At 40.8% G+C, this 27896-nt stretch overlaps 2 protein-coding genes across 2 annotated transcripts in view; one reads left to right on the forward strand and one right to left on the reverse strand.

The window, feature by feature from the left end:
- The window catches only part of SMS (spermine synthase), an 863947-nt gene that overhangs the window by 538659 nt on the left and 297392 nt on the right, over window positions 1-27896 (forward strand). The window lies entirely within an intron of this gene.
- SMPX (small muscle protein X-linked) overlaps window positions 22354-27896 on the reverse strand; it is a 52643-nt gene continuing 47100 nt past the window's right edge. The window contains exon 5 of the mRNA XM_050775129.1: window positions 22354-22776. The gene's annotated coding sequence lies outside the window, so the exon portion shown is untranslated. The remainder of the gene's footprint in view (window positions 22777-27896) is intronic.

Below are 27896 nucleotides of genomic sequence, written 5' to 3' on the forward strand. Positions count from 1 at the left end.
CAATGTTGGAGGCATTAGTCAAAAGCAAAATAATGGAGATTTCCCCACTTGTATTTGTGAAACCAAGAGATGCATTAGGCTTAGTGGCTGTATTAAAACAGTCTTCTATTTATTCATGGCCTCATCCATTTGATAAATGTTCATGGAGTCTCCATTAGTGGGCCAGCCGCTGTATTTTTCAAATTAATGTCCAATATGCAAATGTCTCTGATACCCTTCCTTGGACCCTAAAAATATTAGTAAGGGGAGTAAAATTTCACCCATGAAAAAAACCATGTTAAGATTCAACTTAGGAGTGAAGCAATCTACTGCACTTGCTGCCTGCTGTCCCAACGAACTCCACAGTAGGTTCACTGGGAAAGATATATTGTAGCCTGCCTTTACAGAAATCATGACCTGAAAGTTCCACAAACTCTGAAATATGGCTAACAAATCCCATCAGTATGCGTTTCTGGTGTATCATCTCTCCAAACTATCCACCCCCACAATCCGTAGTTTTCTATACTTCACTCAGATCACAGAGTGTATTATTCTCTTCCTCAACCCCTGGACTTCATACATACTGCTTTGCAATACTTTTCCCACTTTCTTCTCATTTTCCCCTCTTCATCCTTCCACTGGCTACTACTATTCATCTTTTGGGTCTCGGTTAACTTGTGTATCAGCCAGGATAGGCTAGGTCATGCTACAGTAAAAAACAATTCTCACCTCAGTAGCTTAAAATAATGAGGGTTCGTTTCTCTTTCTCACAGAGTCCTTTGCAGTCCTAGAAAACTCTCCAGGGCAGCTTTCTCCCTCAGGATGGCTCAGGATTAAATCTCCATATCAGCACGTGCTTCCACAGTCACTGTGGCAGTGGAAAAGAAGAGCTGGGTTTCACATTTACCAGTGATTGTTCTGGCCTAGAAGCAACACATGTCACTTGCAGAATAGTCACAAGGCCAACGCCCTACCCAACATCAGGGAGGTATAAACAAAATATTTCTATGTGCCAAGACTTTTGAAAACCAGGATTACCAATTAGCAGCACTAATATTTATTAGAAGGTAATACTTCTAGTGAGAAGTCCTCTCTTGCCTTTTAAGTAGATAGAACTAGTTTATTTAGGAGTCTCAATTTGTTGGAGTTTGTTTTCATTTGTTTTGTCCAATTGCTACCTACCTCTTCTTCCTCACTGGGTAGCAGATCCTTAAAAACATCTTGACTTGTCACTTTTGATTATCAGAATAATTTCCACTCAGCTTAAATATTCAGTCCTTTTCGTTCTAGAACTTCAGTCTCAAGGTCAATTTAAAACTCATTCCTCTATTCCAGCGCAGGCTTGGAATGGAGGATGGTACGTGGTCTGCTTTTTATACACATTCTTTCTCTCTGTTGAAGGGACTAACTTCTCCAGGTGTTAGGGCAGATGAACAGTGACGGAAAATAGCAAATGTCCCTTTTCTTTACTGAAGAAGTTGGCATTCCTCTTATTAGATTTCCCCTGCTTCTCTTGCTAACACTGGCGGACCAACAACAGATGTCCTATTTCATGAGGCTTCTGATACCTGAGTCTCATGGAGCACATACTTGGGTCCTTCACAGAACCAGATTGGGTCTTCCCCAGTGCATTTCTTTCCTACCCTTGGCTACTAGTCTTCACCTGGACCACGTTCACTCCCACCCATCACCTCCAGAGAGACAGTCTACCCTTTAGCTTCTTTCTTCAGGGTACCCCTTTGGAGAGGAAATGTGTTACTAGCAACATGGCTCAGGCCCACTTACCTTCCCAGGTGCCCACTCCATCCACAGGAAACTCTCAGATCCTCCGTATTCCAAATGGTGGGTAGACAGCTGGGTCTGCTGCCAGCTCCTTGCTTAGCCCTGTCACCTTTTGCCTGTTCTCATTGCCCTTGTTCAGGGAAGCCAGGGACAAGTTGACAAGTCTAGTGACTAAGCCAAAATCCAACCAGAAGATGAAAGGTAAGTCCATCTTTACTGTCAACACTGTGTACAAGTGATTCTCTTGGCTTCGACGCACAAAAAGGAGAGAAACTAGCCTCTCCTGAACACTGCACTAACCCAAAAGGCCTCCGATGTCTCCCACTCTTGGTCATCTTATGCAGACTTGGGGGACAGGGTGGGTGTAAGCTGAAGCTCCTCAGCAAGCCCTTAGGCTTCCCTAACCTATGAAAACTCCTTGACTTTAGAATGTGGGGTGCTTGGTGTCTTGTCTTCAAAATGGACACTAGCAAGAATCTGTGCTATCAGGAAAAATCTCCTTGGACTTCATAAAGATAAGTGCCCTTCACAAGAGCTCCCAGAGCCCCTGTACTGCTTAGTTCTGAACCCCATTACATTGTGTGGCTCTTGCTTGCTGGATTATCCACTGCCCCCTGCATTAGCCACCCTTGGGCTTTCTGGCCCATCCTGGAGTCCAACTCAGTGCCCACCACATGGTGAATGCTGAAGAAGTATATTTTGACAAGATCAGCCAGGTAAGTTTAGTGTGGGAAGGTTTTAAGAAAAAGAAAATGGTTTTAAAGGATTTGAAAGAGAAGATGTATCTGCTTTCATGAAAAGAATGGACGATATTCCAAATAAGGGAAATAACTTGATGTGGGCGAAGGATTACCCAGGTGCTGAGGCAAGAGACTGAAAGCACAAACTGTTTCGGTATAATAAGGAAAATAGTTAGAATAAGAATAGTTATAATACAAATTAGATATAGAGATGATCATGGATATTATCAATAATTAGTATGAGCATTATAAATCATTTGCTTTTAATATTACTCTTTGTTGTATTACTAATATAACCAAGGAATGACCGGTGGGCATAGGGTCAGGTGCTGAAGGGACATTGTGAGAAGTGACCTAGAAGGCAAGAGGTGAGCTCTCTGTCACGCCCACATGAGGGCCACTTGAGGGCTCCTTGGTCAAGTGGTAACGCCAGTGCCTGGGAAGGCACCTGATACTTAGCAGACCGCAAAAAGGAGTCTCCTTTCCTTGGAGGAGTCAGGGAACGCTCTGCTCCACCAGCTTCTTGTGGGAGGTTGGATATTATCCAGGCCTGCCCGCAGTCATCTGGAGGCCTAAACCCCTCCCTCTGATGCTGTGCTTCAGTGGTCAGGCTCCTTGTCCACTTTCATGTTCCTCCCATACTCCTGGTTCCTCTTTGAAGTTCTTAGAAGAAAATGGTGCAAGAAATAGTGAAAGTCTTAAAGTCTTTGATCTTTCTGATAAGTGCATAGAAGAAAACGCTGACATATGCTGCCTTCCCTCTATGCTTCGGCTACCTAAAAGGGAAGGGCCCCCTGTCCCATGATCACATGACTTGTTTGACTTTATCAATCACTTGGATGACTCACCCTCCTTACCCTGCCCCCTTGTCTTGTATGCAATAAATATCAGCGCGCCCAGCCATTTGGGGCCACTACCAGTCTCCGCGTCTTGGTTGTAGTGGTCCGCTGGGCCCAGCTGTTTTTTCTTTATCTCTTTGTCTTGCGTCTTTATTTCTTATGATCTCTTGTCTCCGCACACAGGGAGAGCACCTGCTAAGCCCTGTAGGGCTGGACCCTACACTCGAGTAGTACGTGTACACATAGGAAAATTCTGTGCCTATGAATAGAGTTAGATTGATTTAAATGGAATGAAATGGTGATCAAGTACTGTATCAAGAAATAAAAAGTTGCTTTAGAGACAATATAGTTTCATATATTAACTTGTGATTTTGTAGAATTATCTGCCTTTATTGCACATTTCCAGTGAACATATGGTAAGCTGTCAATATCAAGACATATGGCCTCAATTGTTACAGTGGGACTAATTTCAGCTCACCTTCAGAGTTTTTAGAACAGAGTCTTCAGGCAGAGATAGACAAAGAGTATTGCATCATGTCATCTCATTCCTTGCAGCTATTGATGCAATCAAGGTTTGCTGAACAATACAATCTCTTCTTTAAAGTTACTATTGATCCATTCCAGTAACTCAATATGTGCTGAGCAAATTCTGAAATCATTTAGGGCCATAAAGATAGTCATGGAATAAACAAAGTTTGAATGCCCTGACCGTGGTTTATAAATGCCTGATTAAAAGCAATACTGTTGTTGCCCTGTTCAGTGTTACATGTCTAGGGTCCTTTTGTAAGTGCTCCAGACCAAATGTAACATACCTATAGTGGATAAGCATTTGTAAGTTACTCTTACAGAGATTTTCCCAGAGTTAAGAAAAACGTGTATGTTTTGAACTACGTATAATTGAAACAGAAGGGTAAAGCTGATTTTCTGGATCACCTGTCACCACAAGAAATTATCTTCTTGGATCACCGTGCTGTTTGAGTCTTTTTGAACTTTATGTAATCAGTGGACTGTTTCATGACTGTTCTGAGAAATGGCAAGGCTTGAGTGTAGACTTGTTGGATTAATGGTGTCTGCTCTTGGAAGGTTGACAAGTGGCATTTCACTAGGAACAGAGTTTTCTGTTAGACCTGCTCTTGACTGGTTGTGGTTGATGGTGACCTGAAGAAATTGGGTTAATTGAAGAATCTGGTTCACATCATTTCTGTTTTCAAACTGCCATTCTCTATATATAACACTTTTGGAGTGAGAATTTGAGCTAACATTCCATACAGCCTTGAGTTTTCCCTTCATGTTTCCTTCAATCCTTTTTTCTTAAAAATCCTAAAAAACTTCTACATAATTTTCCCAAGTATTTCATATCACCACTGCATAGTTTTTCCCATCTGGCCTATGTACACATTCTGTCATGAGGCAGTTACAAATGAGGCAAAGATGTGACAGCCTTTTTTTTTTTTTTTTTAGACGGAGTTTTGCTCTTGTTGCCCAGGCTGGAGTTCAGTGGCATGATCTTGGCTCACCGCAACCTCCGCCTCTCGGATTCAAGCAATTCTCCTGCCTCAGCCTCCCGAGTAGCTGGGATTACAGGCATGCACCACCACGCCTGACTAATTTTGTACTTTTTTAGTACAGACAGGGTTTCTCCATGTTGGTCAGGCTGGTCTCAAACTCCTGACCTCAGGTGATCCGCCCACCTCGGCCTCCCAAAGTGCTAGGATTATTGGCGTGAGCCACTGCGCCTGGCCAGTGGAGCAGCTTTTCAACCAGGCAGACTGTTCATGCTGTGAAGAAATTCTTGACTGTTGCCTTTTAATCTCTCAACATCCATGCTATCTGAATCTAATCCATTCCTGAAAACACGTTGGATAGCAAATTTTCATATAGAGGAAGCTTATATTCTATTATTTTAAATGGCAAAAATAATGTATTCTCAGTTCATCCAAAAGCCACAACCAATTTTCTCAAATATTACTAAAACATTCTTAAACCCATATGCAATCATCCACCAAAGATTTAAACATAATGGAAAACATTTAAAACACCTACTCCTGTACCTAATTATTTGTGTGCAGTATGCCATTATATGGTGGGACAGGGATTTTCAATTTTTGGCATGCATCAGAATCCATTGAGGAGTTTGTTAAAGCACAGATCCTGGGACACAGAGTTTCAGAGAAAGTAGGTCTGGAGTAAGGACCAAGAGTTAGCATCTCTAACACACTCCTGCTGATGCTAATCCTGCTGGTTTAGGACACTGAGAGATGGACTGTTGTAGAGCATATGAATTTCATCTTTCTTCTACATTCAGTGAGTATTACAAAACATAAATAACCATAGTGGAAGTAATACATTCAAGGTACTACAAAGGATGAATGCAAATTACACTCACAAGAATGAAATGAAATAATACGGCAATTTTCAAATAATGGTTATTGACTAATGGGAGAGTTGCCCCAGCAGAATCTGGCGACCAGTGGAAGCTTCAGTCGCAGTCGGGGTTTGAGGGTAAGTAAGAGAATGAGTGGAACAGTAGATGTCTCACATCCTCCAAGTCCAAATGCAGAGAACTGAAAGGCAGCTTTATTGGCATGCAAGACTCTGGAAGTGGTGGGGCCCTGAACCATCATCTGAAGCTATAGATGAAACAGCGTGAGGAGCACAAAAGCTCTCAAAACGGACATCTGTCCGTGTTCTTTTTGCTTAATGTTATACAGCTACTGATAGCATAAGACCCAGTTTGTCGTTGCATTTCTGGAATGTGGTTTTTCCTTTAGCGTCATGATCATACTTACTTGCTATAGCAATGGTTTTGTGGGTATGATCTACAATTTCTTCTGAAAATTCTGCATTGAGTATTCATGGCTTCTCTTCTTCCCTTTCCCCTAAGGGATGATGAACTGAGTTCTACTTTCTGAATGAGTTCTACTTTCTTTTTTTATCTAATTTATTTTTTTCGAGACAGGGTTTTGCTCTGTGGCCCAGGCTGGAGTTCAATGGAGCAATCTCGGCTCACTGTAGCCTCGACCTCCCAGGCTCAGGCGATCCTCCCACCTCAGCCTCTCAAGTAGCGGGGACTACAGGCATGTGCCACCACACCCGGATAATTTTTTCTGTTTTTTGTAGAAACGGGGTTTCACCATGTTGCCCAGGCTGGTCTTGAACTCCTGGCCTCAAGTGATCCATCTACCTTGGCCTCCCAAAGTGCTGGGATTACAGGCATGAGCCACTGCACTCAGTTGAGTTCTACTTTGTGAAAAGACATTTTCACTTAACAATTGGGAATGCTGATCTGGATTTTGATGATGTACATCTAGACAACATGTATCCCTGTCAGACAGTACCTGAGATGGGCCTGCAACACAATCTGCATCCTCTTACCTGGGTTCGCTTGCAACTTAAACAGATTTTCTGGCATTCACTTGCTGATTTGCAATGGCAGATTTTTATTTCAAATATTAAATCTGGAATAAAAATAATTGCAAGTTGTTATAGTGAGCAGTTAGGGAGTGAGAGTTCAAATAATGAAGGATACCTGGATAAATCAAAACTTTACCATCTGGCAGACATAGGCCTGGGTACCTGGGCATATAGTGATCAACACAATAAATATGAATTCATGACCTTATAGCTAGTGAGAGAGAGACAATAAACAGGCAAATGAATGAAATGTGTATTAGTACAACATATGATACAGACTGAGAAAGGAAAATAAGAAGATGCTGCTAGAGACAATAATGTAGGAATGGGGAATGAGAGGGGACCCCCTCTGAGAAGGCAACATTTTGTCTCTGTTTTTTTACAGAATATTTTGTTTTGAGTTTTCTACAGAAATGTTCAAAGTACAAACAAGTACCAAGAAGAAAATAACCACCACCCACATTTCCACCTTCTGGAAATAACCTTAACATTTTGGCATTGCTTCTCCCAATCAAAGTTGTAATGGATACCTCAGAGTAGCCTGGCTCAATCTAGTTACTGTGGCTATGGAGTAAAGGGAAGTGATGGAAAGTATTTTTTAAAAAATACCTATACTCAGGCCCCACTCTACACCAATTGGACCAGATCCTCTGTGCATGGGTACTTTTTTAACATGCCCAGGTAATTCCAAAGCACAGTGTTGTTGAGGCACGGCCTTAAGGACTTTCCCTTCCACTCATTTGTTCTGCTGAGGGCCGAGGGGGGTCAGCTTTTATGTCTATAGAAGCCCGAACCCTCCAGAGCTAGTGGGCAGAGGCTCCGAAGTACAAAGCACTTCCATAGAGAATATGGGAAGAGCCATCCAGAGACCAGAGACAAATATCTCCAACTAGGGATGGAGGTCTCAGCTGCAGCTGCCTTCACTGCTGATACTGTGCTGCAGGTCATCTGGGAGATAGGAAGGTGCCAAAGTTTAGAAGACAGACACTTCATTCTTTCTTTCATAAGCTTTATTAAAGATGCCCAATTTTATAGCCAAGAAATAAAAATTTGTTGATTCTACTTTCACAATGCAGCAGACAAAACTTTACCCATATGTCTTAGTCAGTTCAGGCTGCTATAACAAAATACCAAAGACTAAGTGGCTTAAACAATAGACATTTATTTTTTAAAGTTCTGGAGACTGGGAGTCTGAGATCAAGGTGCCAGTGACTCAGTTCCTGGTGAAGGCCCATTTCCTGGCTTGCAGATGGTTATCTTCTTGCTGTATCCCCACATGACAGAGTGAGGAAACTCTAGAGTCTCTTCTTCTTGTAAGGGTCCTAATCCCATCACGGGGGCCCCACCCTCATGACCTCATCAAAACCTAATTACCTCCCAAAGGTGCTAATACTGTCACACTGGGGGTTAGGGCTTCAATAAATGAATTTGGAGGAAGGGCACATTCAGTCCATGGCACCCTACAATGTCCTGAGAATCTGAATTGAAATTATTAGAAGTGGTAGGAAACCTTATCTTTGGAATCTTTGGCTAAAAATTACAGAGGATTGCTATGATAAGGAGAATGTCTCCCCAAAAATGTCCATGCCCTAATACCTAGAACCTGTGAATACATTATATTACGTGGCAAAAGGGGCTTCTCAGATGTGTTTGAGGCTATGAGCCTTAAAATAGAGAGATTAGCCTAGATTATCTGGGGATGGAATGGGGTGGCAGTCTAATCACATGAGTCCTTAAAACCAGAGAAACTTCTCTGGCTGGGGTCGGAAAAGATGTGATGTGACAAAAAGGGAAGTCAGAGAGACATGAAGCATGAAAATGGCTCTGTGCACTATCACCAGAATGAAGATGAAGGAGGCAACATGATGAGGAATGCAGACAGCCTCAAGGAGATGAGAAAGGTTAGATTAGAGTCCAGGGTGGGGAAAAAAAAAAATACCTCTACAACAGCAAAAAACTGAGTTCTACCAATAACCTGAGTGATCTTGGAAGTGGATTTTCCCCAAAGCCTCCAAAAAAGAGCTCAAGCCAGCTGCCACCTGGATTTCAGCTTTGTAAGGGCCTAGAACAGTGACACCCGCCTGGACTTCTCACCTACAGAACTATGAGATGATAAACTTGTCTTGTTTTAAACTGCCCAAATTTGTGGTGATTTTTAAGGTAGCAATAGAAAACGAATATAACTGCCAAGGCAATTTTGAGCTATTACCCCACGGATAAGCAATTTTAGTGACATTGACTTTGATTGCTAAACACAGACCATAAGCTGAGAGATGAGTGACCTGGCGAGTTTTGGAGGTCAGTTTGCTCCTGGAACATTTACCCTGACTTGGATAATGTTGTTTTCTAAAAGGTCCGGAAACACTATAAAGGAAAATGTTGATGGATTTCAGAAATTATTGTGTCTGGCTAGCCATGTTTTAAAAACATGACAAAGCTATGACTATTGCAAAAAAAAAAAAAGGTTGAAAGGAAATGCATGAATTTAGAAGAGATTTTACCATCATCAAGATAATTCTCTCCTATAATAAACCTACAAGAACAGTAGGAACTTTGGGGCAATTTATTTTGCTCCGTGCCCGTGGATATTATGCTAAGCAGCTGGACACGTCCCCAGTCTTTATGGTCTTCTCAACTTCCCAGCATCAGATTTCTAGCTGCTGGCCAGGGGTCCCGTTAGGAAATGCCTGCATTCTGAAATCACAGCATGATGCTTTCAAAGACTTCCTTCTGGGCATATTTTATTAGCTCCAACAACAGAAACCAACTCTACTTACCTTAGAGAGAAAATGAATTTATAGCAATGTATCGAATAGCTCACAGAATTAACAGGAAGGTTAGAGAATCAGCTGTGAAAATGGGCAGGAAACAAAGGAAGCCAGGCAGTTGTATCTACTGCCAAAATTACATCATAGAAAGAGTCTATTAAAGAAGCTGCCTCTGAGCCATGGATGCTACCCCTGGCTCTGTCACCTTTGGATGCCAGCTACTGTGGATAAAACTGCAAAGAATTCTAAACTGTTCCCTATTTCTTTCTCCAGATCTGAAATCCTGAGTGAAAGGATGCAATTTTTCTCAGCTTATATAATATGGAAAAAAAAAATCTAGGCCTGAAAGGGTGGGAAAATCACATATTTTAGTTTCCCTAGTAGGCAGCAGGACTCTTCTCATCTCCAAAACTTACACTGTGGATCATTCCCAGACATAGAAAAAGGTGCAAGGTTTACGGAACTCTCTACCCCTTTGGCTGGTCAACATCTCTGAAGATTCATCTTCTCATATATGCAATGTTCCCATTTCAAATAATGCAAACTACCCTAGTCCCAAATAAAATAATCCAATATTTCATCACTTTTTGTAGCTCCTCATCCAAGATGTCGGAGGGATACTATTTCTGTCACGATCCTTTCTCCACCACCAGCTCACTAATATACAATAGTGATGTAAAGGAAGATGAAAGAAAGAGAAATCACTCAAAATGTGAAAATATGTACACGGCACAGCAAGGAAGAAAATCTGAGTAGAGCCTGTAGTCCTAGTTTCTGCTCCTGATAATGAGTTCATTCTGACTTAGTTTCTTTTCACCCATTTCATTGCAGTTACCTTCAGTCCCATCTTGGCTGGCTGTGGTGATATGCTGGTAAATGTTTAACTATCAGATCTCTAGAAAAAAAGATTACATTAATTATAAATTTTACTAATGTAAAGGATATTTAGTGCAAAATTTACATCATAAAAAACATTTATGATGTTCTTTATTATAAATATTATAAATTCCATAGAGCCAAGTGACTGTCAAAGATCACTTTTGTTAATTTTTTTTCTCCAACCCACGTTTGCAATTCGACAATGATCTGACAAAACCAGACTGCAAATAAAGGCTTGCCTACTACCCAGTTTGGCCAAAAAGTTACTCATATTGCTAACTAATGAGTATAGTTATGACAAGGATATTGGTTGATAATTTTGTTTGCATTAACAAGTAAGAAGAAACTAAAAAAATGAAGATATATGACTGAACTTCATTTGTTCATCAATGATATGAGTTACTGCTTTACAGAATCAGATGAGTTTTCAAATATTGAAAGAATATTTTCTCAAATTTTTGTGCTATCCACAATTTAATGGCTACAGATAGAATGCGGTTTTAAGTTTAATCTGCATTATTAACATTTTCTCCATCATTTTCTTTAGACAATCAACAAAATATCATGATTTCATTAATTTAAAAAATACCAAAACTAGCTTTTGTTTTGTTTTGTTTTGGAGACGGAGTCTCACTCCGCCACCCAGGCTGGAGTACAGTGGCACCATCTCGGCTCACTGCAACAACGTCCACCTCCCTGGTTCAAGCGATTCTACTGCCTCAGCCTGTAGTAGCTAGGATTATAGGCACCCGCCACCGCGCCTGGCTAATTTTTGTATTTTTAGTGGAGGCGGGGTTTAACCATGTTGGCCATGGTTGGCCAGGCTGGCCTCGAACTCCTGACCTCAGGTGATGCACCCGCCTCAGCCTCCCAAAGTGCTGGGATTACAGGCGTGAGCCACCGTGCTCAGCCTAAAACAAGCTTTTTGTATTAAAGTTTTACATCTTTTTCTTGTTGGACTTGAATTTCCATAGAATTTTATGCTAATAAGTATATAATTTTTATAGTTTTATTTGTACTCTATCATACTTCTCAGTGTGTGTGTTTATATATAACTATCAGCTGGAATTTTTTTCTTTTTTGTTTCCAGCTTTATTGAGGTATGGCTGACAAATAAGAATTGTATATATATGGTGTACATGTTTTGATAAACAGTGTGAAATGGTCATCACAATCAAACTAATTAACATATCCATCACCTGACATAATTACCATCATATTAACTGGAATTTTAAATTTCATCTCTAAGTGTTAAAAACATTCTTCTGAATTATCACTACAGTTATTATTTGCACACAATTGTCAAAAACAGTGTGCAAGTATAAATGTTGATAAATAATCATTAAATATAAAAAGTGAATTGAAATTACATTTCTTAGTAATATGGATGGGCTGACTTTTAAAAATTAGTTCATGTATTCATGGATGAATAGGACTTATTGCTGGAATGAGGCAAGGTTCAGCAACAATTCAGCAATTTATTCCTATTTTTATCGTGCCAGTTCCAGGAATAACCCTTAAATGACTAGGCAGTTACGGCTTCTAGACTCTTGGAAGGCAGGTGCCTTATATTTATATTTTATTTGATATGACTTTGATATTGCCCTATTTTGATATTACTGGCACATTATTGTAGACATAAGCACTGAGAAACCTTGCTTTTACAAGTATGTATATAGGAAGGGAGGAGTTTTGCTATGCAAATGTCACTCAATTTGTTGAACTCTTGCTGAGTATATGCTAAATGTTACATAATCTATCAACCAAAAATTATTTTTAATGATGTATCTTTTTTCTCCAACAGGTACCATTTTTCTTTCTTCTTTTTTATTGGTAGAGACAGGGTCTTACTATGTTGACCAGGCTGGTCTCGAACTTCTGGTCTCAAGCAATCCTCCTGCCTCAGCCTCCTAAAGTGCTAAGATTATAGGCATGAGCCACCATACCTGGTCTCTCAACAGGCAGGTTGTTTAGCCTAATGTACTTAGAGAAGTTAGCACAAGTTTTTTTCATTAAGTATTTGTCACTACATTATTATTTCTTTTTTTTTTCTTTTTTTTTATTATTATTATACTTTAAGTTCTAGGGTACATGTGCATAACGTGCAGGTTTGTTACATATGTATACTTGTGCCATGTTGGTGTGCTGCACCCATCAACTCGTCAGCACCCATCAACTCGTCATTTACATCATGTATAACTCCCAATGCAATCCCTCCCCCCTCCCCCCTCCCCATGATAGGCCCCGGTGTGTGATGTTCCCCTTCCCGAGTCCAAGTGATCCCATATGACCCAGCCATCCCATTACTGGGTATATACCCAAAGGATTATAAATCATGCTGCTATAAAGACACATGCACACGTATGTTTATTGCAGCACTATTCACAATAGCAAAGACTACATTATTATTTCTAAAGAACTTTCATTTCAACACATGCTTTAATTCTATTTTCATTAAAAGCTTGGAAGTGCAGCTTTAGCTCATTCAAGATGCCTGCCATATACTGCAATCCAAAAAAGCTCATCCTCATTGTCAAACCAATTAGTCAAATAAGAGTTGCCTCTCTGTCATGTGACATCTTATATTCTAAGACTCTCCTTGAGACTTGGGCTTCTCACAGCATGGTGGTCTCAGAGCAGTTTCACTTCTTATAGGGTGGCGGTTTTCCAAGAGTCAGGAAACAGAAACTGCCTGGCCAGATAAGGGTTACACCTGGAACTGACACCATGTCATTTCTATCCTACTGTATTGATCAAAGCAATCATAGAGCCCTCTCAGATTCAAGAGGGTGGAGAAATAGACTCCACTGAGGGAGGGAGTCTCTGAGGGAGTCTTAAAGTCACATTCAGAACACCATCAAGATTGTAGATATCATTGCCACCATCTTTGGAAAATACAATCTGCCATAAACAGTTTCTGAGAATGTTTCAGTAATATTTAGAAACTGAGGAAACAACCCTGGGATGGGTTCAGTGTCCCACAGGCCCTACCATTAGGTGGACTCCTGTCCAAACTCCATTTAACTTCTGTCCATCTGATTAATGGGTCACAGTAACTTTCTTGGTCCTTAGGAATTAGTGAGATCTCAGAGCCAGTGTTCAATAATCCCCCAAAGATGTACACTTTTCCCTTTCCCAGTGCACATTTACTAAGGTAAAATGAGTCTCCCAGTAGAGTCTCACTGATGAGGGCTAGAAGGGAGATCCAGAAAGAATTGAGGAAGTGTTTGCAGTGTTATTTCTTGGAGCACACAGCCTCCCTTTCACTCAAGGAGCCCTGGTCTGAAAGTTCGGGGACCAGGTTTTAGAAGTAAGTGAGAGGTCCCAACTTGGTATTTTTATTTTTTGGCATATGTCTAACTTCTGTTCATCAGATATGGAATGGTAGTGGTGGTGTTACAGAATCCAAATTAGTGGCTTAATAGACTATCTAGGATCTTCACACCTGGGGATCCCATGATCAATCCATTACTGCCACAGATCCCTGTGGCTTAGACTCTTCTAATTTTCAGTCTAGGAACCATGATCATCTTGCTTCTGGAATTAAGTACTGCCTGCTGGTCTCCATCATGTCAAGATACTCATAACACATTAACATCATGAAGCCTGTTTCTACATATTATCTCCTGTCAGTAATTCTGGTTGACAGAGGAGAGGCACTCCCCTCACCAATTAATTTCTCAAGGCCATGAGGGAAGGAATTGTCTTTTGGGGGTTCTCAACTAACATTATCAGTGTAAATGTGGAAATGAATCAACTCAAACATTACTATGTTCGTAAGTCTTTAGAGTTATTGCAAATGAATTTCTTGCATCTCAACTTTATTTATAATAAGCCACAACTGACTCCAGGTTTTAGCCAAGCAACCAAGTAAACTATTAGAACTACTTTCAGCCTCAAGTTAGCCTACTGGATCAAGAATATCTGGTAAGTGGACCCATATTGATTAATTCATCCCAATATAGAGTTGTAGGTTTTTTTCATTTTTGGTCTAGCACCTCAGAATCCATTTCCACATATATTTCCCAGATTTTTATAGATTGTAAATCACCAACCTGCAATAATTTTGGCATGTAAGCCTTCTTCTTCTGTGGAGACTTGGTGATTGGCCCCCAGAACATGCTGATCTGACTCTAGAGGTGGGAGTAGAGTGTGAGAATTGGCTTTCTGTTTAGTTGTTCCTTTTGGTAAGAAGTCAGTTAAAATTCAGGGGTTTTATTACTGAGGAAGAAGGCGAGAATGCATACTGTGAGACACCTAGATCTTTCTGCCACTTTTAAGATATTTTTACATTTTACAGTGGTGAAACTGCCTTCTACCTTTTCTATGTCCCCATCACCTCCAAACCACCATGGTATGGAAGCTGCTCAACTGGAAAGACTTGCTCGCTGCCCTTCAAGCCCAGGGCTTCCCAGGACATCATATGACAATCTATTCAACCACATTTCCATTGCTGATAGTTTCATTTCCTAATTCTCTCTCGATGCCATTACCTCATTTGCCCTTATCACTGCAGAGCCTAGCAGGCGACCAAATCATTGATATTGATTACATGTTCTGTTCAAGTCCTCTTTCTCTTTTGCTCTTTTCATCAATTTATTCAAGGATGCTTTCTCATTGAACTAATACTTAAGTCCCAAATCGTGTACAGTTTTGTAATGACTTGCACAAATAAGAGTGAGGGAAAGTCTGGTATGCTTTTGAACTGTGGGATTTAACCATAAGGATATTTTATTGAAGCCTTCAAAAAATCCTAATAGATTAAAACATGCCGCTTTTTCAAAGGGACATTTGGATCTGATCAACTGTTTTCTTAGGGACACATCTATTTTTTAAAATAAAAACAAGCCTTTGTAATAATGGTAATCTTATATGTTAATAGTATGTGAAAGAGCTAGTAATACAACCATGTAATGTTATTATACAGAAAGATATTAGGTGAATATAGATACATGGATAGATAAATATATGCTTCCTTGGCTTTATCTCTACATCATTATGATGAAAATGTAGTTTGGAAAATATGCAGGAGGGGAGAGATATTTGTGGAATTATATGACATAGGATGTTCTTTCAAATTTCTATTTTTTAAATTATTTTCATCATCAATACTGTTTCCAAAATGGGAGCTCTGCTAGGCAAAAACAAGTATGCCACTTCCCTATCCATCAGGTATTAGACCCCTCACCAATTTTTAGTGGGAAAATACCAGGAATAATTCACGTTGATTCACTCCCTGAATTAAAATAATGACATATGCTTAGCAAGTGACATCTTCAGTAGAAAATGTGTACTGTGATCTGCTACAATAAGTATTTTATTTTGCCATTTATACGTAGAAGTTGTAATGGGCCCTGTACTTCACCCATATCCTCCTGGCTACTACGTTTCAGTGCACACGACCCAGCTTCCAAACTGCCAACCACTGCATTCCTTGTTAACGGCTTTCCGTGTCCCACAAAGCACACTTTGCCTGCCCTGTGTTGCAGGTAGTCCTCAATAAAAGAAGGATGAGAGTTGGTACACAAGTACCTCAGCTCCCTCACTCCTCAGCTGAGATCACTCTGGGGTGTATGTTCTGTTCAGACTCCCAGAGCTTCCCTGGTGAGATTAAGCCTGTTACCCATAGTCATATCTGACTTCACAGCCCCTCCCTCCAGTTGCCTTCCCTGCTTCATCTCACCTCCCCAGTTCCCTACTGGTGTTTCCTTTCCTGCCTAAACAAGCTACCTTCACTTGAACCCTCATCTCAGAGTCTGGTGCTGGGGAAAGCAAACTAAGACAGAAGCCAAAAAGAAAAGAAAAGCTTATTGGTGTGCTAACTACACTGGACTTTGGCCTGAATCGTAACTTCTGATTTAGATAGAGAAATCTGGATTATGGAAGATACTGAAATTAAGTCAAAATGATTTAAATCATGACTTCAATCACTATATAGTATGGATTAATTTTTAAATCATTGTTGGTCTTTTTTTAATATAAAATAGTCCTCCATATACTCATCAAGTATAGTCCTCAATGTAGCCCTCAAAAATGCTTATCAAAACTCCAGTAGACTATTTTGGAAGTGTCTGGGCAAAGGAAAGCGTAGTATCCTTTCCTCCAATGGCACATGGCCGTGTGCTGGATCAGGGCTCATGGCCTATTGATTTTGCTGTGGGTTTAGTTTTGAAAACATATGCAGCCATTTAAAGTGATTATTGCTCTTTCTAATATGGCAGCCAAGGTTAAAATGTAGATCAGTCTGAGCGAGAGACCAAGCTCTGGCCCATAAGAAGCTGCAAGCAGGTGGGAGGGCTGTGGCTATGCTAATGTCACTGGAGGAAGGAGAGCAAATGGGGATTAAGGAAGGGCTGGGGCCCGAGTCATCCCAGGGCAGTTCCAGGTCACATGTGCATCAAGACTATGTGACATTTAGATGTCTCGGGTCACCCCAAGCCAGATTCTCTTCTAATCCTTGCTGTACTTGGAAGTTCCTGCCATACTCCTTACACATCAGAAGAAAATAGATGATGAGTGTTCGATTGTGCATGAAGCAGATAGGTTTCCTCTGCTCAGCTAGACTGCAAAGAAGCCACAAAACCTTCGGTGACCCACCAAAGGGCTCTAGGAGTAAATCACTCTCCCTTCTCCCTTTCTCTCATTCTGTTTCTCTTCCTCCCTTTTTTTCCCCCTAGCCCTCCTACATGTCTTCCTCTTTACTATGTCTTATGCAGCAAGCAAGCTCTGAAGCTTAATAAACAGATGGTCTTTTACATGTCTTTGTTTTGGTAAAGTCTTGTGACACCAGACTGCCCCTGAGTCATTCTTCACAGCTCCCACCTCCCTATGACCCATCCACCTCGTATTTGGGCATCTGTAAAGTTCCCAGTACATCTGTAATCAGACAGAATGCATCAGGCCTCCCGAGGAAGAGTCTGTTGTCCTAAAAATCTGATTTCCAGACCATAGCAAGTGATTTCAGCTTATTTACCAGGATCAAAAGTTGGCAAATAACCATGATGTTTGAGGACCAGAGACTGTTACATGATCATCCTTTGGTGGAGACAATGAGGTCACATGTTTACCCATCTAATTGCTGATCAAGGACATGTTTCATTGCAGATAATGTGCTCACTGGCCCATAACTTAATTACTGAGTGTCTTGAGTGTCTGAATCAACAAAGCTTTCAGATGTAGGTCTTGCCTAACCTAATGGTGTATCTGTTAAAGATCATTGCTTCTGTTTGGCCTCTAAAAGAAAGGTCTGGGGGATACAACGGGCCATTGCCAGTGCTGTTCTCAATGACCTCTCATTGAAAAACATGCCAGATAGTTGGTCCAAGTGTTGTGGGTTATTGTTAAGTTGAAAAACATTCCAGTTCCCACGGTTTATTTTCTAGCCAGCAATAGATATTATTGTTTATATGCAGGGCCAAATAGAACCAATGATTCCAGGGTGACAGATATTGGTAAATCCTCTAGTGAAAGCATGCTCTCCGAGGAAATTAATGCCACACAACAGAGAGGGGATGGCTCCCCTCCCAAGCTAGGAAAGAAAATATGTCAATAAAAGTCTGGGGAAATAAGCAATAAGCAAAGTAGGACTGAAATGTTGGGTGTATTGGTTGGGGTTCTTGCAGTAGACCAGGATCTAACTACAGAGTTTGAAGTCCAATGGTGTCTCTTGAAGGGTCATTTCTCCTGGTTAATTCTTCCTTCTGAATTCCCTACCCTATGTGTGTGATTTGTCCGGATTCCAAATAGAGCTCCCACTCTCCCGCTCCTGGGCCATCACGATCACAACCATGATGCCTAGCAATGAATTCAGAATTTGGGAAAAAGAAAAGTTTGGAGTTTGTGTTTGTTTGTTTTTTCAAGATTTAAAGAGTCTTGGCCAGGCGTGATGGCTGACACCTATAATCCCAGCACTTTGGGAAGTCAAAGTGGGTGGATCACTTGAGGTCAGGAGTTTGAGACCAACCTGGCCAATGTGGGGAAACCTCGTCTCTACTAAAAATACAAAAATTAGCTGGGTGTGCTGGTGCGTGCCTATAGTCCCAGCTACTCAGGAGGCTGAAGCACAAGAATCACTTGAACCTGGGAGGCAGAGGTTTCAGTGAGCCGAGATCACACCACTGTACTCCAACCTGGGAGCCTGGGCGACAGAGTGAGACTCCATCTGGAAAAAAAAAAAAAAAAAAAAAGACATAAGGAGTTTTGGTCCATGCACTATTATTATATCACTGGAGGCAGCTATGCTATCTCCTGTTTCCTCATCTGAAAATTTAAATAAATGCAACATGCCATTTTAAGGAAATTATAATAAAGTTGGATCCACCAGATGATTTTAGAATGCTAAGCAAAGGCCTAATTTCCAATACTAAGCAGAAATCCCATGCCCTCATGGGTGTCTGGCCTTCTACAAGTTGAGATGTGTCCTTTGGCTTCTTCTGATGCTCCTCTTCTCCCATTGAATGCAGGAAAACTCACCTCCATCAGAGTGAGGAGGGTAAGGATTGCCTGAGATCAAGAATCTGTGTGTTGTCAGGACCAGAAGACACAGTATGAAACAAAGCAAAATAAAATCATAAATCAAGAACAAAGCCTTCCCTGTTTTTTGTTTTTGTTTTTGTTTTTCCTAAACCTTGCCATCAGCCATAAAGCAGCATGGCTTGCGTGGGTGGATTGGATGTTGGTGTGTTCCGAATACTTCAGAAAAGAAATTCCTCCAGGATACTGTCTTTTCTAGTGCACCATTGATGTGTGAACAATATTAAGCAGCAGGAATAGTTTCCAGAGAAGTCTAGACCCCCATTCTGTATGTCTAGAGACCATGAGCTACCCCCACACTGGAATAAAACCTGTGGGCCCACCTCCTCTAACCATGGCCCTCCCAACAAACAATCAGATTTGAAAAATTCAATTTGAGAGTGCAGACCTGCTTTGGCTTTGCAGCTAATCTGCAGACATTTGAAGCCCAAGGGGAAAGCCTCCTTCCCTCTAGAATCTGCATTGTAATATATCCTCACTGAGCCAGGGAAAGAGCTGGTCATAAAAAAGAGCCTTGTTATTTGATAGCGTGGTTTATCCTAGTTGGTGGTGTCACTGAATTGTTTTGCTAAGAAGTCAAATGTTAAGGGATTGATTTCCTCCTTTAATAAACAAGCACAGGGGTGAAGGATGTGAGGCCAAGTGCATTCCACAGTCTGAAAATGATTGCTTAATTGAGGTTGTTTTTCTTTCTCGGAAGAACACAAAGGTGATGATGTTGTTAAGGCTGCAATCTTATTTTACGGCTGAATCCCCTCTTTTAATAATCGGCATATATATATATTTTTTGACAGTGTGATTTGCCTTCAGTGTAAGATCTAAACAAGTTTGGTTATTTGCGTAGAGAAAAAAATGAACTCAATACATGACCGCTAAGGATTTTCTTAGTCTGGCAACATCCTGGTGGGTTGCTTCCTGTCTTCGTGAGTGCTCTTTGTATGGCTTGCTGAATGAATACATGATTGCATATGAACATTATGGTAATATATCCTCCTTTGGAGAAGCACAGAAATGTAATTAATGGTATGTGAGGCAAAGAACTAGCGATGGGCCACAGATGCATACATTCAGCATCAGGTTAAAATCCCAAGAGAGCATCAATTATCAAGTTAAATGCAGTTTCTATTTCAAGCTAGATTGCAAAGCAATGGGATAATGCCAGAGGCCCTCAAAGGGAACTAATTTTAATTGATCAACCCATAGTCGTGGAATCCAAATAAGCCCTGTTCTCATCGCCAAAGGGGGAACCCTAATTCTAGGTCAGCTCAAGAATGTAGGAGAGGGGATTTCACAGGATGGCACATTAAAATTAGTAGTGTTCCTTACATGGGCCTGATCATAATGGGAGGCTTTTTGTAAATCCTCTAACTGCACTAGTTAAAAATGAGGGATTCATTTGGATAATTATCACCTCCCATGCCCTGGGCGTAACTTAGAAAACTACTGTGTCATTCAGCTATTCAGTAAGTAACCTTGGAAACAAAGCTAATTACCTTTCAGTCTGCACTGTTGAAATGTAAAGATCATACAAAATGAGTGCTTGAGATAATTCTGGAGAGGCTTATGTGTTCCTAATGGCTTCTGCTCCAAACAGAGAAGCTTTCCAAGTGTCCCACAGGTCCTGGACCCAGCAGGGCCTTCTTTCACTCATGCCTCAAGCACAATATAGGAAAATCCCATACATGGGGGAGGGGGAACAGAGAGGTATGGTTTTTTGTTGTGTTTTTTTTTTAAAGCAAGGTGATTTTCTGGACGAACATGCTTTGTGTTCCCCCAGCACTTAGCATATAGACTGACACATAGTAGGCATCCAGGAAATGTGGGTGGAGTGAAAGTTGTATTGTACTCAAAGACACTCTCCTTATAGTAGAGTATGATTATCATACCATTTACAATGTGCACACTAACAACTGGGTATGGTACCTTATGCTTATTCACACCAGAGTTGTTTCCCTCCTAACGAACCTTCATCTCTTTGTAGTTTGCTTCTCCTTCATGGAAAAGTTGCATGATTGGTTGTTTATAAACCTATAAGATAAATAAGGCTGTTTCCATGAGACATATGGGTTTTTAAAGAGCCATTTAGCATGGAATGTGTGAAGTTTGAAAATTATAACTTCATCGAAAGCAAAGACTGTCTTTTCCTCTATAGTGAATTTGAGCCTTAACAAAATACAATACATATTAAATTTAAAATTCAAAAAATCCATTGAATTTGTCTAATGACTTTGGTATGTATTGTGCTGCAAATTTGCCTTGGAAGACATTAAAATATGAAGACAATTTTTATAACTTTATACCAGAACTTAATTTTGAAACTGAACATAGATAATTTACATTAAAACAAAGTGAACACTGAGGTAAATTTGGTAACCCTACCCAACTACTCTAATCAGTATAGAGTGAGACAGTCTGAGGCAACCTAGCACCTATTCAGAACCTGTTTACCTCATCTGCTGACAGATTATTAGGCTGGCATATTTTGTTCTGATTGATATTCCCCCTGCCATATGTATATATTAGATATAGATGACCAGATAAATCACAGTCTGGTGAAACACATGGGACCTATGACCAGACAGGCACCTTTTTGGGAAAACTTAAACTCATCAGGCACTGCTGACTCTGTGGCCAGTCACATGTGTAGGCAATGATAGCCCTGCTTTTCGAAGCTGAGCTCTATGAAACAGAAAAGTGGGAGAGTAATTTACACTTGGGATATTTCAAAGTACATCTGATTTTTTACAATGGTTGACTCTGAAGCAAGGATCAAAGTCATTCAGCCTGAGAAACGACGTTGAGGTCTCTGCATACCAGGTAGGTGACATGCTTGCTTTTCAAACAGTGTGCTCTTGATAACCTGGTCCCTCAAATCTTCACACTGTGAAGTTGCCCAAGCCTTTCAGAAGATCATAAGACTCTAGAGGAGCACAGGTGATTCTTTTTGGTCTATGATAGTGTTGGACATTGATTCAGTTGACATAGAGACTCTCCATTATAGCAGCAGGAGACATGTTTCATCTTTGGACGGCTCTTCTCCTCTCTTGTTCTGTTTGCTCAGCTTTACTTTATTGTGCCTTATAATGAACTCTATTCCATCTGGGTGAGGGGAATTTCTAACTTATAATGAACTCTATTCCATCTGGGTGAGGGGAGTTTCTAAGCCTCTATAGATGTAAAATGCACTCACTGTAAAACTCTTCATCCTTGGAGGAAGAATATCAATGATATCCAATTCCTCAAGTGATATTTAACTTCATATGAGTGATCAGCCAGCCATGGTTTTACCCATGGTACTCAACAATTCAGAATGAGAGGCCCTCACTTAGGCAATATGGGATTGGGCTGACTCATATCTCATTTCTCTCCAGGTTAGGGAATATGTAGCTATCTGAAATATAAAAATTAATTTAGTCTAGATTCACATTTTACATTTAGTCAAATATTTATTTGAACTCATAAAAAGTTTAGTGACATAATTTAAAAGGTGAAGAACTAAAACGCATTCCAAATATTGACCAAAATACTCTAGGAAGTAGCTTGGGAAACTTTTCATCAAAATCATTAGACACATTGCCATATCACTCTGCATAAAATCATATCCCTCCTCAAAACCACACCCTCCAGGTGTTGAATTTATGGGCTAATTTGTTCTGTGAGATGCCAAAAATGAAGATAAAGTAAGAAATACAGCCAACTAGAAGGAAGAGATATAAATGTACAAACAGGCCATTTCTGCTAGAGTCTCAGGCGTTCAGGAGGTTTGTAATAGTCATACAAATATATAAAATTTTAGTGAGCTATTGAATCCATCTTCCTCCTCTTTAATTCTTCACATCAAGCCTGCAAAAGAAAAACCAAAGGAACCGTGAGTTTTTCCCGTCCAGTGTCATTAAGGCATAATTGACAAATGAAGATGGTATATATTTACAGTGTACAATGCAATGTTTTGATATATGCACACATACATTGTAAAATGTTTAAGTTACCATAATTAGCATATCCATCACCTCACATACTTATTTTTGTGGGGAGGACATTTAAGATCTCTTAGCAATTTTAAAGGATACATTATTAACTATAGTCATGATGCTGTACAACAGATCTGATATGGTTTGGCTGTGTCCCCACCCAAAATCTCATCTTGAATTGTAATAATCCCCACATGTCAAGGGTGGGACCAGATGGAGATAATTTAATCATGGGGGTGGTTCCCCCCATACTATTCTCATGATAGCAAGTGAGTTCTCATGAGATCTGATGGTTTTATAATGGCTTTCCCCCATTTTGCTCTGCACTTCTCTTTTCTGCTGCCACGTAAAGAAGGACGTGTTTGCTTCCCCTTCTGCCATGATTGTAAATTTCCTGAGGCCTCCCCAGCCCTGCAGAATTGTGAGTCAATTAAAACTCTTTCCTTTATAAATTACCCAGTCTCAGGCATTTCTTCATAGCAGCGTGAGAATGGACTAATACGAGATCTCCAGAATATATTCACCTTATGTATCTGAAATTCTCTGTATTCTTTAACCATCATCTCCCCATTCACACCACCCCTCAAGCCCCTGGCAACCACCATTTGACTCTCTGCCTCTATGAGTTCAATGTTTTTAGATTCCACATATAAGTAAGATCATGCCATATTTGTCTGTGTCTGGCTTATTTGACTTAGCATAATGTCCTCCAGGTTATAAACCAATATGATAGGAACAAGTCAAAATTGAAGACCCCATTTTCACTTGAAAACTTCATCTCTCAATTCCATGAATGTAAATGAACTATGGGTAGATGCTGTGGCCATCAACTTTGGCTCTAGTGATTTAAGTAATTCTAAACTAAATTAGGATAGCTTCTCCTGAAGGATTAGAGTATAATGTTAGTCTTATGATTATGGCTTGTAAGACCACTGGTGCCTGAGGTAAATTTGCATTTATGGCTCCAGTTCTTCACCTCTCCCTACTGCCATGTAACTTTGTAGTTTTCTACCACTGTGGGTGGGGTATAATTCCTCATGCCTGAGTTTGGCCACACATCTTGCTTTGGCCAACAGAATGAGGCAGAAATGATGGTGTACCAGTTTTGAGCCTATGCCTCAAGAGGTATCACATGGTTTTGCTTACTCTTGTATTTCTGCTGCTGCCATAACAAGGGTATGCCCAGGTTAGCCTTCTGATCCCAGAAGAAGGACAAGAAATATGTGGAGCAGAACCACCCCTGCTAAAGCACCCTAACCAGGCCCCATGTAGAACAGAGCCCCCAGATGACCTGCAGACACATCAGTGAGTCCAGCCAAGATCAGCTGAGTCCAACCTGTATCAGCTGAGGCCAAAACACATGAGTTAGAATAAGAAATTATCTTGTTTTAAACATTGAATTTGGGGGGTGGTTTGGTATGCAGCAATAGCTAACTGATATGGTGCCACTTCTTTTCAAAGCTCTTGTAATGCAGGGATTCTTGAACACTATTTACACATTTGTTTTCCATTAGTCTTTGGTGTCATTCCTTGTGCGTTTTACTTATGTGAATGAGCTGAATCTTTTCTTAAAAATAGAATGCTCACCTTTTTTTATTGCCAATGGCTGGAGAAAGAAAACTCCATAAACAAGGATCTTCCCCCTGGTGGGGCAGAAACTCTGGTTTGGCACCCTCCATAATCCTTGTTTTTCTCTACTACAAAGGCTGGTGAGCGAAATACTACACTCTATTTCTCAGTCTCTCTTACAGCTAGGGGGAGCCATGGGACCCAGTTCTGGCCATTGAGCCCGAAGAAGTCTACAGCAGAGATCTGTCTAAGAAAGCTTCCCTTTCTTGTATATTTCTTTAGAGATCACAAAGCCCATAGTGTTATTGAACATTTCTAGCATTGCTGTGATGCAGGTTGTGTTGTACTCACTGTTGAGATGAAATACATAGAGGTTCAAAAATCAAAGTAGGTAGCTCAAAGTCTCATAGCTGGTAGATAGAAAAACTGTGATTTTAACAGAGGTGTCCTGACTTTGGAGCTGTTTCTACTCCACTAACAGGGTATGGATGGTTTGTGAACCAGAGGAAAAAGTAGGAAGTTATTAATGATTGCAAAACTGAAAATGCTATCAACAGCAGTCAGCATAGGTTCTTGTATTTCCCCAGCATCTTATCTTATTATCAAAAGAACACAATATGAGATTTACTCTCTTAATACATTTTTAAGTGTATAATACATTATTGTCGACCATAAGTACAATGTTGTACAGCAGATCTCTAGAGCTTACTCATCTTGCTTGACTGAAACTTTATGCCTGTTGATTAGTAACGCCCCATTTCCCCCTACCCCCCTGGTAACCACCACTTCACTCTTTGATTCTACGTGTTTAACTATTTTAGCCACCTCATATAAGTGGAATCATGCAATATTTGTCCTTGTGTTACTGACTTATTTTACTTTGCATACTGTCCTCAGAGTTTATCCATGTTGTCACATATTGCAGAGTTTCCTTCTTATTCCAGGATAAAAATTCCAGTGTGTGTGTATCACATTTTCTTTATTCATACATCTACCAATGGACATTTAGGTTGTTTACTAATTTTTTTAAGAAATTATCAATTTTCAGTCCATGCCAGTCACTAAGTGGAGGTAAGACACCACCTCCTTCCCAGCCCATGGTTTCTAAGTGACTAGCAATTTCACAGCTTCATCCTGGGGTACCAGGATCCAGGCTCATCTCTGGTCATTCTCTCTTAGGTACCCTATACTCTGAGTTCACTAGACCACGTTTTGCTCCTGTAATGACAAGAGCCTTTGGGCCTCTCCCTCTTTGGTTATAACTTTTGACTAAAATCCCACCTCCCCCTGACTCTCCATATAACATGCTGAATTGTGATTATTTGCTTATATGCATCATCTCACTCCTCTCATGTCTCCCACTATAGCTGCCCTGCCACTAGGCTGGGATCTTTTAAGGATATAAATATGTTCTATTCATTTTTACATCCCATTGCCTATCATGGCACCTGACACATAGCAGGGGTCCAGTGATTGATGAGTTGGACTACTGGAGAAATGAAAATAGGAAAAGAACTGGAGTTGCAGTTGTAGCCAAACCCACATTCTTCAATGTGAGGCAGCAGTAATGAGTGAAGACCCATAGATGCAGAAATCCAGGAGTGTTGGATTGATGTGCTATGTTTCTGCTATGCTGCCAGTTCTGCCCTAGGTTCCAGCTCTGGCCCCATGATGGCCAGGGTATGCTCTAGCCACTTTACTGCTATGGTCACTGTGCTGGATGACATATGGCCAGTCTCTCTGGCTAAGTAAGAGGCCCATGACAAGCTTCCCTTGAAGCCAAGGTATTCCTTGGGCTTCTCTGAGCAGCATGGAATGGGTGATGATCCATAGGAAATTGTCACTGAAGCATGTTTTATGAGGTGTGATTTCTCTCCAAGATGTGTCCAGACTGAGAAGCACCATCTGCAACCCAGAAATAGGTACCATTTATATGGCAGGCTTGACATGGACTCTGATAATCCTTTATCTGTCCCAGATACATAGGTGAAATTATGGCTATACTGAGAAACATAGAATGAGCCATTTGCATTGGAGAGCCGTAAGATATCCTTCACGACTGGGTTCAGCTTATAGCCCTCTCTGACTTTGAGACAGTTTTGTAAACATAGAGAACTAATGAGTGGATAAAGAAAATGTGGTATATATACCCCATGAAAGATTACTCATCCATAAAAAGGAATGAAATAATGTCTTTTGCAGCAACTTGGATGGAGCTGGAGGCATTATTCTAAGTGAAGTAACATAGGAGTGGAAAACAAAAAATTGTATGTTCTCATAAGTGAAGCTAAACTATGAGTATGCAAAGGCATACAGAGTGATATAATGAACTTTAGAGCCTCAGAAGGGGAAGGGTGGGAGGGGAGATAGGGACAAAAACAGCATATTAGGTACATGGACACTACTCAGGTGATGGGTACACTAAAATCTCAAAATTCATCACTATACAACTCATCTATGTTACAAAAAAACCACTTGTGCCCCAAAAGCTATGAAAGTAAGCATTTTTTTAAAAATAGAGAAATCTTGATCCAGTTTTCCCAGACCACCATGACTACTGTGAGACGACTATATTTAGAAAAATAAATGCATGGAATTCTTAATATAACATTAGCCCCAGGGGAACTTTGCTCTTCCTCTTTACTTACTGCAGTTGAGAGCCAAGGGAGACCTGAAAAAAAACTGTGAAGATGGGGAAGCTGGGCCAATGCTATCAGCCTGTGCTCACGTGGGAGTGGAGAAACAGCTGATGGTGGCAGTGCCAGTTTTGAGCACCTACTATGTGCCAGGCACTCCACCAACTGACTACACAGCTACCTTATTCAGCCTACAAAATAAACCTGATTCTTCCTTGCAGAAGGAGCCAGGCATGAGGTGACAGATGAAGCAGGAGCCATTGCAGGTGTCCTCCTGCAGATCACCCTGTCCCTCAGCTTCCCCCACTCCCGGGTCCCAGTATAATTCAAGAGGGCCCAACAAGCCTGGAAACAGGACGGCAATGATGGATAAGGTCAGATATAGTCCATCCCAGAGTCCAAAGTCCCCAGAGGGCAAGAATCTCCATCCTTGGCTTTGTGGGACTCAGCGTGTGCTCGGGATGCTGGCATGATACCAGAATACAAAAATTCGGGAATCTAGAGACCTGAGCTCCCTGCTCTGCATCAGGGCTCGAATTTAGAAATGAGAAACAATGGGAAGGGATCCAGAGCTAAAATTGCCCACACTGTAAAGCACTCTTGTTTGTCAGGGTGTTGGAATGCAAGTGTATTGGGCTGTCTCCAGGGCCACGCTGCTTTGCTGCCTAGACAACAGTTGTCAGCTATTCTCCTGTGCCCTGTTCTCCTGTAGGAGACATTCGTGAGAATGATGGGGAAGGTACAGCAACTAGCTGAAAAAGTCCTTCTGTAGCTACCCCACATACCT

Source organism: Macaca thibetana, chromosome X (genome assembly GCF_024542745.1).
Source record: "Macaca thibetana thibetana isolate TM-01 chromosome X, ASM2454274v1, whole genome shotgun sequence".
NCBI lineage: Eukaryota > Metazoa > Chordata > Mammalia > Primates > Cercopithecidae > Macaca > Macaca thibetana.